Genomic DNA, 14,618 nt, shown 5'->3' on the forward strand with positions numbered 1-14,618 from the left:
GGAAGCTTGTTAAAAATGCAGATTTCCATGCTGCTTTTCCAAAAATTGCTTCAATAGGTGGGACTCAGGAATCCTGAAATCTTAAGTAACCTAGGTTATTCAAATACCTGTGGTGAGTTAATTGCAACTTGAGACACTGATCTGAAGACTTGCTTAAGATTTCAGCCTCAGGCTATAATAGAATCCAGGATGACTGGCTTCAGCACCACTGGCAGTAATACTAGTTTCATGGTGGGTGTGGTGACAGCCACACAAAAAAAGAGTTCATTGAGGAAACAACGTTTGTCTCAAAGGTATGAATTGACTGTAGAATTTAAGATACTGGTGACAGGCATGTAGGTAGGAGAAACGTCTTTTGCAAAATCATGCCATCTCTGTGGATGGGAGATGAACTTCTCCCTTGATATGGAGCCCTCCAGAGCAGTAGAGAATTCCCTAACAAATTTTAACAAAAATGTCATTTTTGGCTACAAATAGAGTATCCCAACTGGGGAGCAAGTGGCCCCATTGACCAAAACCAGGGAGATGTGTCTGGAAATTTAGATCACTTCTAAGGACAACCTATCCAAAGAAAATCACTCCCAAGGACAACCTATCTAAAGAAAACAGAAAAAACATTGTAGGAGCAAAGTGTTTTTGGCTGCACCACGTGACTCTCGGAATCTTAGTTCCGCAGAGAATTTAACCCAGTCAGTGACGGTGAAAGACTGGACTCCTGACCTCTAGAAACGATCAGGGCCCACTACCCACGAGTGGGTTGAGTCAAGAGCCTTGCGCGTGTCAGTGCAGTTGCGGGAGCCACCAATAGTGTGAGCATGTGGCAACTAGCTACTTAGCTGAGGCAAAATGCCATGCTTCTCACCGTGTATGTTTCTGTCTTTATTGTTTGAAAAGACAGCTTCTTCCAGTTTTATTTAGGATACAGAAGGGTTACTATCTTGCTGTCTCTCCCCAGGTATTTCTAGTGTTAATGGACAGTAGTTTGAATGCCATAGGCATTTGTGCCCGAGAAAGAGAAATACGAGATATTCATGGTAATGTGCTGGGCACCTCACTGCTCTAGTCTTCTTCCTTTGCTCCATCTTTAAGGCAAAGTTAGCACTGGCCTTCTGCGAACTTGGCACTCTGGGCCTTTTTACAGCCCACTCTTGTCAGACTCAAGGGTCAGGAGAATGTAGTGTGTATGCTGCTAAGTCACTTCAGTCACGTCTGACTCTGTGCGACCCCATAGACGGCAGCCCACCAGGCCCCCCCCCCCTGCCCCTGGGATTTTCCAGGCAAGAACACTGGAATGGGTTTCCATTTCCTTCTCCAATGCATGAAACTGAAAAGTGAAAGTGAAGTCGCTCAGTTGTGTCCAACTCTTAACGACCCCATGGACTGCAGCCCACCAGGCTCCTCTGTCCATGGGATTTTCCAGGCAAGAGTACTGAAGTGGGGTGCCACTGCCTTCTCCGTGTATAGCTGGAACTAATTCAGGCTTCTGTTTTTTGGCATTGTGGATTGAATACCCTGGGAAGACTTTCAGCAAAAACAAGATACTGGGTAAAATGTATTTGTTAAAAAAAAATAATTATAAACATTGCTGAATAAGCACAAAAGTAAGAAATTCATAGATCTCCAAAATGCAGGGAAAACTGTAGGAAGTACGTGACAACTGGAGCTAGCTTTTGCCAAGCTCAGCAGGTTTTACTACCCATTTTAGTTACTATGGACAAAATACTGTATTGTGCTCAGTCAGTCATGTCTGACTCTTTGTGACCCTGTGGACTGTAGACCACCAGACTGTCCATGAAATTTTCCAGTCGAGACTACTGGACTGGGTTGCCATTTCCTACTCCAGGGAATCTTCCCGACCCAGGGGTCAGACCCGTGTCTCTTGCATCTCCTGCATTGGCAGACAGATTCTTTACCACTAGCACCACCTGTGAACAATAACAGTGGAGAGTATGGGAAACAGGAAATGAATCTAGAAGGTGACTCCAGGTAAAACGGATACCCTCAGTGTAAAGGTGAACAAGATATAGAAGGCAGCAAGGAACTGGATTTGTCTCAACCTTGATGGTATTACCCTAAAACTGGACTCGCCTCTTGGTGGGAGCCCGGCCAAAAGACACAGCCAAGTTAAAGATCAGAAAAGGGAGGAGAACACCAGAGATCTTTCCCAAAGTAATGCCTCTCTGAACAGCAAAACTGGGGAAGTTTTAAGCTAAGGGTACATCTTCACGAAGGGGTTTGAGCATGAGGATTCCTAGGATTGGGGCTAGGATCAACAGAGTCCAAGCTTTAGTTGATTGAAGCCAGTTAAAGTCAACTTCATCATCCTTTGGTTTCCAGTTGCTCTGGTAGTTGAGTACCCTGAAAGGGGAGGAGGGCTAAATTCTGAAAAACAGCTCAAGAAAGAGCTTCAGACTATTAGAACTGGGAAGTCTCTACAACGGATGTATTACTTTTGTTACTGTTACTTCTCTTGCAGGATAACAATTTGTTCGTCTGTTCCCTTTAGACCTTTATTACTGTGGCCTGTTTAAGGGTAAGCATAGTGGCCAGGCGTGGGTCACCAAATGGCTTAGGCCTGAAATGGCTTCTTTAATGTCCAAAAGCTATATCTGGTTCTTTTCTGGACCCTGCCGCCGCCGCCCCGACTCTATCTTACAGTTGCTTGTGCCTTCAGGTGATTTCCAGAAGCAGATGCAATCCCTTGAAGGCCTCAAATCCTGTATATGAACTCCCAAAACACACGAACGGCCCTGCTTAAAAATTATAAGGTGCATAAGAAGTAAGACACCATGAGTGGACAAGGGGCCAAAGAAAACTTTTTGACTCATGAACTAAAGTCTGACGGTAAGAAATGGCGAAAGACAACCCAGCAGATGTTTTTGGGAAAAGTTGTTCTGCAGGAGAAGTGACAAATTTGAAATAAAGATGAAGATTAAGTTGATTGGAGCAATTGGGGTTCTACTGAATTGGAAGATCTCAAGAAATTATACAGAATGCTGTCCAAAGAGATGGAAAGGAAGCACGGGAAACGGCGACAACGTTGAGAAGCAGACAAGAATAAGATCTAGTGGGGTATCTGGAGCTCCAGGAGGAGACGAGGTGATATCCAAGGAGGTAACCGTTGGTACATTTTCAGGTTTGATGAAAAGCACAGAATCCCAGTGAATTCCAAGCAAGATATAAAGCAACTCATATCTAGAGACTGAGGTGAAATTCTCTCTTGAGCAGCTAGAGGTAAAATGCAGATAGACATTAGAAAGCAGCCCAGCTGGGTGACTTGCTAACATCAACAGTAAACGCCGGAAAACACTGGAGTTCTTACACTGCATCCTATTAACAAAAGAATGGTTATCACGGAAGCTGACACTTATTAAAACTTTTTATTTTTTAAGAGGGCTAATTAGAAACGTTTTCAGACAAAAGCAGAGTTTGCACAGGTGGTAATAATACAGGATTCAGGAGGCAGAGGAAAATGATCTTATGTGGAAAATTAGAGGCAAAAAGGAACACAGAAAGTGGTGAATAACGTTGGTAAGTTACCATTAACTAAAAAAAATATATATATAGTTTGTGGAAGGGATATATGGACAAGATTAAAGTACTGGACAATAGCACATAACTTGGGGATACCAGAAACTAATTTCCATGTTTTCATATTCAGGAGGAAAATGAGGGTACTGAGTAACTACAACTTTTGTGAAACATGTATTAGCTAGAATAACCACTAAAAAAATAGAGATTATCACCTTAAAACAAGTAGAGAAGGAAGAAGGCAAGAAGCAGATGGGGTTTCAGATCTGGCCCTTCCTCTGATAGAACAATCTCAGCTTCCAGGGAAGGGGATACAGGGAGGGGAGAAGAGCATTCCTCTACAGTACAGCTCAGGGGCGGTGAGGAGCCTTCTCTGTAATAGAGTTCAGGGGCGGTGAGGACCCTTCCTCTATAATAGAGTTCAGGGGCGGTGAGGACCCTTCCTCTATAATAGAGTTCAGGGGCGGTGAGGAGCCTTCTCTATAATACAGGTTAGGGGTGGTGAGGAGTCTTCTCTATAATACAGTTCAGGGGTGGTGAGGAGTCTTCTCTATAATACAGGTTAGGGGTGGTGAGGAGTCTTCTCTATAATACAGTTCAGGGGTGGTGAGGAGTCTTCTCTATAATACAGTTCAGGGGCAGTGAGGAGCCTTCTCTATAATACAGGTTAGGGGTGGTGAGGAGTCTTCTCTATAATACAGGTCAGGGGCGGTGAGGAGCCTTCCTCTATAATACAGTTGAGGGGCGGTGAGGAGTCTTCTCTATAATACAGTTCAGGGGTGGTGAGGAGTCTTCTCTATAATACAGTTCAGGGGTGGTGAGGAGTCTTCTCTATAATACAGGTTAGGGGTGGTGAGGAGTCTTCTCTATAATACAATTCAGGGGTGGTGAGGAGTCTTCTCTATAATACAGGTTAGGGGTGGTGAGGAGTCTTCTCTATAATACAGTTCAGGGATGGTGAGGAGTCTTCTCTATAATACAGTTCAGGGGTGGTGAGGAGTCTTCTTTATAATACAGGTCAGGGGCGGTGAGGAGCCTTCCTCTATAATACAGTTGAGGGGCGGTGAGGAGTCTTCTCTATAATACAGTTCAGGGGCGCTGAGGAGTCTTCTCTATAATACAGTTCAGGGGTGCTGAGGAGTCTTCTCTATAATACAGTTCAGGGGAGGTGAGGAGTCTTCTCTATAATATAGTTCAGGGGCGGTGAGGAGCCTTCTCTATAATACAGGTTAGGGGTGGTGAGGAGTCTTCTCTATAATACAGTTCAGGGGTGGTGAGGAGTCTTCTCTATAATACAGGTTAGGGGTGGTGAGGAGTCTTCTCTATAATACAGGTTGGGGTGGTGAGGAGTCTTCTCTATAATACAGGTTGGGGTGGTGAGGAGTCTTCTCTATAATACAGGCTAGGGGTGGTGAGGAGTCTTCTCTATAATACAGTTCAGGGGTGGTGAGGAGTCTTCTCTATAATACAGGTTAGGGGCGGTGAGGAGTCTTCTCTATAATACAGTTCAGGGGTGGTGAGGAGTCTTCTCTATAATACAGGTTAGGGGCGGTGAGGAGTCTTCTCTATAATACAGTTCAGGGGTGGTGAGGAGTCTTCTCTATAATACAGGTTAGGGGTGGTGAGGAGTCTTCTCTATAATACAGGTTGGGGTGGTGAGGAGTCTTCTCTATAATACAGGTTAGGGGCGGTGAGGAGTCTTCTCTATAATACAGGTTAGGGGTGGTGAGGAGTCTTCTCTATAATACAGGTTGGGGTGGTGAGGAGTCTTCTCTATAATACAGGTCAGGGGCGGTGAGGAGTCTTCTCTATAATACAGGTCAGGGGCGGTGAGGAGTCTTCTCTATAATACAGGTCAGGGGCGGTGAGGAGTCTTCTCTATAATACAGTTCAGGGGCGGTGAGGAGTCTTCTCTATAATACAGTTCAGGGGCGGTGAGGAGTCGTCTCTATAATACAGGTTAGGGGTGGTGAGGAGTCTTCTCTATAATACAGGTTGGGGTGGTGAGGAGTCTTCTCTCTAATACAGGTTGGGGTGGTGAGGAGTCTTCTCTATAATACAGTTCAGGGGAGGTGAGGAGCCTTCTCTATAATACAGTTCAGGGGCGGTGAGGAGCCTTCTCTATAATACAGGTCAGGGGTGGTGAGGAGCCTTCCTCTAGAACAGTTCTGGGACAGAGCGTGTTCAGAACAAGAACAGCCAATGACGTGGAAGAAGAGGCAGAGATCAGGGCCGAGAAATCTCCAACAAAGCAAAGTTAAAATTTAAATAAAAATTATTTGCTGTCTTGTGTGTAGATTGGTCAACCTGATTTAAAGACAAGAAGTTGAGGACAGAATATTTTTATACCTTGCTGACTGAACTGCTGACTCCTGGAGTTCTTCAGGATTTGGAACCTTAGTTTTACATCAAAGGAAGAACAGTTAAAATGAATTGGAATTAAAAAAAAAAAAAAAAGAAAATTGAATCTGTACCCTCCGTGTTTCCAAACCCCAGAGCAAGACTCAAATAAATAGCATAGAGGATCAGAAGGAAAAAATAAATCCAAAAATGAAACATCAAGGCAAAGCCTACTCTCTGAGGCTCGTTATTTCTCTTTGCCTTAGGAAACCATGCAGCTTCTTAAAAAAAAAAACAAACTGCTTACCAGCCAGAGAGTTCTCTAGTTTCATCACCAGCATGCTAGGAAATGAATTCTCTAGTTCTTCTTGTCCTCTTTCAGGACTACTTTCCCTTTTTAAATACTGATGTACCACCAGGGTTCAGATTTAGCTTGCTTCTGACTTGTTGCTGATGGAATTCCCAGGAAGAAACCCAGTTCAACCTGATTCTCGCCATATCTTCTTTGTATTTTTTAAAAGGTAGGCCCCAAGGTCTCCCCGCGGTCAGGTTAAAGTTGATGGTGGCCACTTGGTATCTCAGCTCTACTCCGCCTTTACTTGTAATGTGTCTTGAATTCTGCTCTTATTCTGCTGCTGCTGCTAAGTCGCTTCAGTCGCGTCCGACTCTGTGCGACCCACGGACGGCAGCCCCCCAGGCCCCCCATTCTAGTCATGGTCATCTCATTGTGAGCTGCTCTGTGACTTGCATTTCATATAATGTCACCTATGTAATGACTTTCTAAAGTGAAACCCTGCACATATTTGTTCAGTAAATACTCAGATGCTAAAGCCAAAGGCTGTTTCTGTTTTGAGTCCCAGGGATAGAGGCATTAAATCTGTGAGTCAGTGAGATAAGTGTTATAATGATATGTTTCCAGCATTAGAAGAAGGGTGAACTCTGCTGGCAGGGAGGCAAGCCTTCACTGAGGCGATGTTTAGGTCGGTCTGAAAGGACAGCTAGCATTCCGTCAGTTGGAGGAGATGTGTCATGCCGGGCCGACAGAATAATGTGCACAAGTATTGAGGTGTGGGCATCTTTGTAGGTGAGGGGAAGTTTATTTTATAAAAACATTTCATCTAACAAACAGAGTGATTGAGATATTGCCCTTTTGCAATCCTGAATAAACAGATCTTGAGCACTGAGGATCAGCCGTGGCTAACGTCACAAAAGGAGAATCAGATAGTATTACAAAGTGGTTTTTCAAAACCAAAGTCAAATCAAACCTCTTTACATGCTGCTGCTGCTGCTGCTAAGTCACTTAAGTTGTGTCCGACTCTGCGACCCCATAGACGACAGCCCACCAGCTTCCCTGTCCCTGGGATTCTCCAGGCAAGAACACTGGAGTGGGTTGCCATTGCCTTCTCCGTCTTTATCTGATTACTATTTTATAGGAAATACAGAGGATGTGGGAAATGTTAAAACTACACCATGGGGATGCAATTGGCAAAATGGGGTAAGAATCACAAAACAACCTAATTTTTAAAATAAGTTAATTGCAAGAAGGAAAAAGATAGAAGCATGCATACCTGCAGACTGAAAGATAACAATCTCTAGATTAAAACACATCGATCACAATGCATGAAACTTATTTGGATCATGATATGAAAACTTTTTATGAGGAAACTGGAACACTAGTTCAAATCTAGTGTTATTTGAACTCTAGATACTTGATTTTTACTAAGGGATTATTTTTTAGATGTGACACTGGTATTGTTGGTTATAATTAATTCCTTGTCAAACCGAGCGATGTCATGAAGTTCTAGTGAAGGGAACATGAGGAGGAAATTTACTTCCAAGTCGTGTGGGGTAAGAGTGGATATTGTTTAATTGCTGTGATAGGGAGGTAGAAACGAAACAAGATTGGCTGTGAGCTGATAACCATTAAAACTGGGTTATGCGTAGATGGAAGTTTATTACAATAGTAGATTGGGGTTTTATGTATGTTTGAAACTCCTTGTAATCAGAAGTTTTGACAAATAGTGAAAATCCATTTGGGAGCTAATTGTTCTAGGTATTTGTAGGTATTTGCCTAGGGGTGCAGAGAAGGTATCAGGAAATGATACTAGGAAGAACCTAGGTATTTGCACAGGGGTGCAGAGAGGGTATCAGGAAATGGTACTAGGAAGAGGGGTGGAGGCACAGCTGTAATGCTTGGGTTATAAGGACTTTTGCTGCTGGAAGCGGGCCAGTGGGTTTCAAACCACCCGGGACACCTAGGGTTCTGTGGTGTCGCCTCCAGAGTAGCTATAGGGATGGCAGAGTGGTGCCCAACAGAGGGGACATCGGCTCACCAATGCATTTTAATAGGAACATTTGCTTCTAACTTTTACTAAATGGGGCTTCCAATTTAATAAATTTCATTTAAAAACAGGGTTCTTTAAAAACATGGGGAACACATGTATACCTGTGGCGGATTCATTTTGATATTTGGCAAAACTAATACAATTATGTAAAGTTTAAAAATAAAATAAAATTAGAAAAAAAAAAAACAGGGTTCTAAAGCTTAAAAAATCTCTATTAGGGGAACAATTAAAGACTATCCCTTGAGCTCTAGGGCAAAAGACTGGAAGTAGGGAAATAAGCTATGAAACTGCTGTGATATCACAAACGGAATGAGAAGTTTGTTTTCAGGGGAATTTAGTTAATGAGGATTTGATCCAGGAGGTAAACTTTTTTGAACTTTTTATTCTATACTGGAGTATAACCGATTAACCACGCTGCGATAGTTTCAGTGGACAGCAAAAGGACTCAGCCACACATCGTGTTTCCCTTCTCCCCCAGATTCCCAGGAGCCAAACCGTTTATGATAATAATTTGTGACAGTCATTTCCCAGGCCGCCAAGGGCCACGAAGAGGGTGTGGAAACGATGCTCCCTCTTGTAACCGAGCCGGTGTCTCTGAGCATCTTCTAGAGTGCGGGCTGGAACCCCGGCCCCCTCTGCAACCCCGCTCTCAGCAGGGCTCCAGGAGGCCTCCTTGCTGAAGTCTCCCCTCACAGCCTCTGGTCTGGCCCTCTGTGCGCCGTGACGGATGGTGTCGGGGGGTCGGGGACGGCGGCCTTTTCCGTCATTCCTGCCCCTTCGCGGCTGAGCTGCCTCAGGTGTGCCCCCCACACCTGCTGCTGCAGGGACTCTAGCTTCTCGCAGCAGCCGAACTGCAGGCTGTAAAACCCAGCAGGTAACCACCTTTTCTTCCCCGCTCTCCACAACCTTGGGGTCTCCGCTGAGGCAAACGCACTGACCTTCCCTCCCGTTACTGTCCCCTGTAGCTGATGTCCCCCTGACCCCCCGAAGCCACACATCCACCCACCACGGTCCTGGGGCTAATAAACGCAAGCTGCTAACCATCCAGATTCACAGGTGAAAGTGATTTCGGTTCATCCTCAGTCTCCTCCACCTCACTGACTTTGACTTCCCTAGTCCTTGGTTTTGCTGTGTTTCTAAGAGTTCGACGGTTTTTGTTCTTTTTTTTTTTTTTAATGTTGCCCTTGTCCCTCCGACTTAACACCTGAATGAAGCTTCCCTAATTCTTTTTGTGCTCCTCAAGACAGGTCTTAGCCATCTTGAATTGCATGACTCCATGAGAATCTGATGATAGCGATGAACTTTCTTCAGAAAAGTGTGTGTGCGTGCGCGTGCGCGCGCGCACGCGCGCACACACACACACACACACACACACACACACACACACACACACACACACACAGTGTTTTGCCTATAATTTCAGAGTTTCTAGATTTTTAAAGCTGTGCTCATCACCTTGGGAAGCCTTTTGGGGGTGGTGGTGATGGGATTGCTTGATAAAAATGCAGTATTCTTTGGCTCTACCCCAAATCAGGCTCTACCCTATTAAATCAGTTTTTGGTGGTAGAGCTTGGGAATCAAGAATTTAAGCAGTCCCCCTGGTTAATTCTTAAGTGCGGTAAAATTTAAGGAAGTGTGCTCTACAGACTCAGTTTATCTTCACCGTCTGTCTCATCTTCCCCTCCCAGTCACTTACCTGTGGCTCAGTTCAGTTCAATTGCTCAATCGTGTCTGACTCTTTGCGACCCCATGAATTGCAGCATGCCAGGCCTCCTTGTCCATCACCAACTCCCGGAGTTCACTCAAACTCATGTCCATCGAGTCAGTGATGCCATCCAGCCATCTCATCCTCTGTCGTCCCCTTCTCCTCCTGCCCCCCAATCCCTCCCAGCATCAGAGTCTTTTCCAATGAGTCAACTCTTCGCATGAGGTGGCCAAAGTACTGGAGTTTCAGCTTTAGCATCAGTCCTTCCAAAGAACACCAGGACTGACCTCCTTTAGAATGGACTGGTTGGATCTCCTTGCAGTCCAAGGGACTCTCAAGAGTCTTCTCCAACACCACAGTTCAAAATCAAGTCTTCAGTGCTCAGCTTTCTTCACAGTCCAACTCTCACATCCATACATGACCACTGGAAAAACCATAGCCTTGACTAGACGGACCTTTGTTGGCAAAGTAATGTCTCTGCTTTTGAATATGCTGTCTAGGTTGGTCATAACTTTCCTTTCAAGGAGTAAGCATCTTTTAATTTCATGGCTGCAATCACCATGTGCAGTGATTTTGGAGCTCCCCCCAAAATAAAGTCTGACACTGTTTCCACTGTTTCCCCATCTATTTCCCATGAAGTGATGGGACCAGATGTCATGATCTTCATTTTCTGAATGTTGAGCTTTAAGCCAACTTTTCCACTCTCCTCTTTCATTTTCATCAAGAGGCTTTTTAGTTCCTCTTCACTTTCTGCCATAAGGGTGGGGTCATCTGCATATCTGAAGTTATTGATATTTCTCCCTGCAATCTTGATTCCAGCTTGCGCTTCTTCCAGTCCAGCGTTTCTCATGATGTACTCTGCATAGCAGTTAAATAAGCAGGGTGACAATATACAGCCTTGAAGTACTCCTTTCCCTATTTGGAAGCAGTCTGTTGTTCCATGTCCAGTTCTAACTGTTGCTTCCTGACCTGCATACAGGTTTCTCAAGAGGCAGGTCAGGTGGTCTGGTATTCCCATCTCTTTCAGAATTTTCCACAGTTTCTTGTGACCCACACAGTCAAAGGCTTTGGTATAGTCAATAAAGCAGAAATAGATGTTTTTCTGGAACTCTCTTGCTTTTTCCATGATCCAGTGGATGTTGGCAATTGATCTCTGGTTCCTCTACCTTTCCTAAAACCAGCTTGAACATCTGGAAGTTCACAGTTCACGTATTGCTGAAGCCTGGCTTGGAGAATTTTGAGCATTACTTTACTAGCGTGTGAGATGAGTGCAATTGTGCCGTAGTTTGAGCACTCTTTGGCATTGCCTTTCTTTGAGATTAGAATGAAAACGGACCTTTTCCAGTCCTGTGGCCACTGCTGAGTTTTCCAAATTTGCTGGCATACTGAGTGCAGCACTTTCACAGCATCGTCTTTCAGGATTTGAAATAGCTCAACTGGAATTCCTGTGGCTACAATGGTTCAAACTCGGGATCCTGGTCCTCTAGGGCTGTAGTGAAGCCGTCCCCCGCCCCCACCATTGTTGGAGAAGCTCTGGAGTCTGATAGTGGAGTTAGGTCTCATTTCCAGGAAAGTCCTAAACTTAGACGGCCAAGTGACGTCCAAGGAAGCCACTTTGCTCCCTTTTCTTTGGTCTTAAACCCATTCTCGGTGTATTTGCTTTCCCCAGTCTCGAGTGGAAACGCCCCTGCTTCTGGAGACGCAGATCCCCGCCCAAAGCAAGATGTCCTGTGCGTGTGCACGCTTGCGTCGTCTCAGACGCGCCGTTGCAGTGGCAGCCCGCGGTTCTGGGTTAGGCGGCCTGGTAAACGGGGTAGAAGGTGCAGTAAGCAGGCTTGCGGGATTACTCCTAAAATGCTGGCAAGTCCAGGTACATTCTTGAGGTTTAAAACTGGTGACAGAGTAGAGAAGGTCACTGAGTAACTTGGTTTTAATTGATTGTTTTTACTGGCTTTAAGCATTTTAAAAAATATCATAGTTGAAAACAATTTAGAAAGTACAGAAAGTTTTTTTTTTTTTTTTTTTAAGCAGAAGCTATAAAGTTAATCATAATCTTGGGTCTTATCATCCAAAGGCATGCTTCCATCTAGTATTTTCCTATTAAAAAAAAAATAATAGAGCTTATACAATACCAGCAACACAGTTGCCGGCTTCTCTTGTCTAACATTGTTTTATAATATTTCCCAGTTAATTCTTCAAGACCGTATTTTGTTTTTGTTTTTCATGGCTGCATGGTATTTAATCAAATGGATATACCATTATTTATTTAACTTTTGCCCGGTTGTTGGATACTTAGGTATGCTCCTTATGTATAGTATTATAAATATGCTGTAATAAACACCTTTGTGTGTCAATCTTTGTCATCTGGACTATTTCCTCAGAAGAGGAATTTCTGGGTCAAAAGCTAACGGCATTTTCAAGGCTCTTGGTACACCGGAACCGAACTGTTTTCGAGAAAGGCTATTCCGTCGGGAATGTCTTACCGCATATAGAAGTTGTACTACCTAATGAAAATCCTTCAGAGGGTCTGCATACAAGCCAGGTACTACAGTGAAGTGTGCGCAAACAGGACCAGTGGGAGCAACCCTTGTTCTGTCCTGAGGAGGAGGAGGAGGTCTGTTTTGTTAATATTAGAACAAAATCCCGCACCACATCCTCTCAGAGACTCCAGGCTGGAGTAAATATCACGTCAGCGTTTGGGACTGTGAACCCCAAGCCCGGTGGCCGTTGGTGTGCTGAGCTCTCCGGAGACTCGCCTGCTTTCTGCTTGTTCTTTCTGCCGTGGCTCCAGCGATCTCCCCTTTGGCACCTCTGCTCAGACCACTGCTCTCTTTTTCCTGTGCTGTTCCTGCCTTGAAATGGCAATAAAATTCCTTCCTTTGGTGAGTAGACGTCCTCGTTGGCCAACTCTGGGTCTTCGGCTCTAGTGACAACCCTCCACTCACCTAGCCCTGCTTAAGAGTGGCTTTACCCATCTGCTTTTGCCGTTTCTTATAGTTCCCTCCATTCTAGAACTCAGAGGTTTGGCTAAGGGATAGACGCAAATAGAGCTCCAGTGTTCTGTCTTCTCCGAGATTTCCTGAGGCTCACTTGAAGTGGGTCCCCCTTTTTTGGCCTGCTAAAGCCCAATTAATCAGTGAACACATCTCTGAAATTTTCTAATGTTAAACCATTTGAAAAACTGGAAAATCTAGATTATCTTTTGACACAGGGGATAAACACTTAGGTACTACTGCTTTCTCTAACCTGTTGCATGGCCGCAGTTTAGTCTATGTACTCGAGGCCCTCAGTTTCCTCATCAAGAAAATGAGCCATTCGGATATTGTCGTTCAGGTTCCTATCAGCTCTGACAGTCTATGATCTGAAAGGAAATAGAGTTGTTTTGCAGCAACTACGGACACAGAAAGCTAAGAATAAACAAACTTACCGAGGGATGACTAGATCATTTTGAATTTGTAATTTAAAGCGTTAAATGAGTTAGCACAGAAATAGGTCCTTCTGTACATAAGACTATTATAAAGCATCACAAAGCGGAGGGGAGAAAAGTCAGTAGATGGTGTTGAGATGATGGAGTTAACAATTAGGAAAAAAAATCTAAAGCTTTTTTTCCTCTCACACCACATACTGCATTTACTTAGATTTTAAAATTTATTGTTTTGACTGTGCTGAGTCTTTGTTGCTGTGTCAGCTTAGTTGCCCCATGGCACGTGGGATCTTGGTTCCCCAACCAGGGATCGAACCTTCGTCCCCTGCATTGGAATGTGGGTTCTTAACCACTGGACCACCAGGGAAGTCCCCATTTCCTTAGCTTTTAAAGTTATATCTAAATATATTTATATTTTTAGGTTATATTTAAAAACGGGTGAATATTGGATTTTGGGGAGAAGAGCTTGAAACTCTTTGGAAAAAAAGTAATGATATGTTTTTCAGAGCAGTTACAAAAAATTTGGAAAGTACAGAGAGCTTCCAGATACCCCGTCACTTACTGTCTCCCTACTTACCCCCAGCCTCCACCCCCAAATCAGCTTCCTCTATTATTAATATCATGTATTCATGAGCCAACATTGGTTGATACACTGTTATTAACTGAAGCCCATCGTTTACGTAAGGGATCCCTCTCTGGGTGAGTTTCTCTTTCTGTGGGTTTGACAAATGGATGGTGTTTCCACCGTTACAGTATCCCATGGAAAGGCTTCACTACTTTAAAAATCCTGAGTTCCTCTAATCCTTCCTCCCTAATCCTTGGCAGTGACTTTTCTGTTGTGATTTTGTGATTTTTCTTGTTGTTTGTGTTTTACTGCCTCCATAGTTTTGCCTCTTTCAAAATGTCTATAGTTAGACTCAAGTGCACATTTTTCAGATTGTCTTATTTTGTTTAGCAACGTGTTTGTTTCCTTTATGTCTTTTAATGACTTGATAGCTCTTTTTCTCTTTTTTTTTAATTGCTGAATAAGCACCCCCCCCCCACCCCCTGCCCCCGATCCATTTACCCTCTGTGATGGCCCACACTCTATGGAGTGTGCTTCTCTCTGAATCTGAATAAATCCACATCTTACCTAAAAAAAACAAACAAAAAAGTTACTGAAAAAGATTCCATTGTATGAATATACCATGGTGTGTTTATCCATTAACCTATTAAAGGACATTTTTGTTTTTCTAATCAATCCTAACCTCTTGGGAAGCTTCTTTGAAATGTC

This window comes from Bos indicus, chromosome 15 (genome assembly GCF_029378745.1).
Source record: "Bos indicus isolate NIAB-ARS_2022 breed Sahiwal x Tharparkar chromosome 15, NIAB-ARS_B.indTharparkar_mat_pri_1.0, whole genome shotgun sequence".
In the NCBI taxonomy this organism is placed as follows: domain Eukaryota; kingdom Metazoa; phylum Chordata; class Mammalia; order Artiodactyla; family Bovidae; genus Bos; species Bos indicus.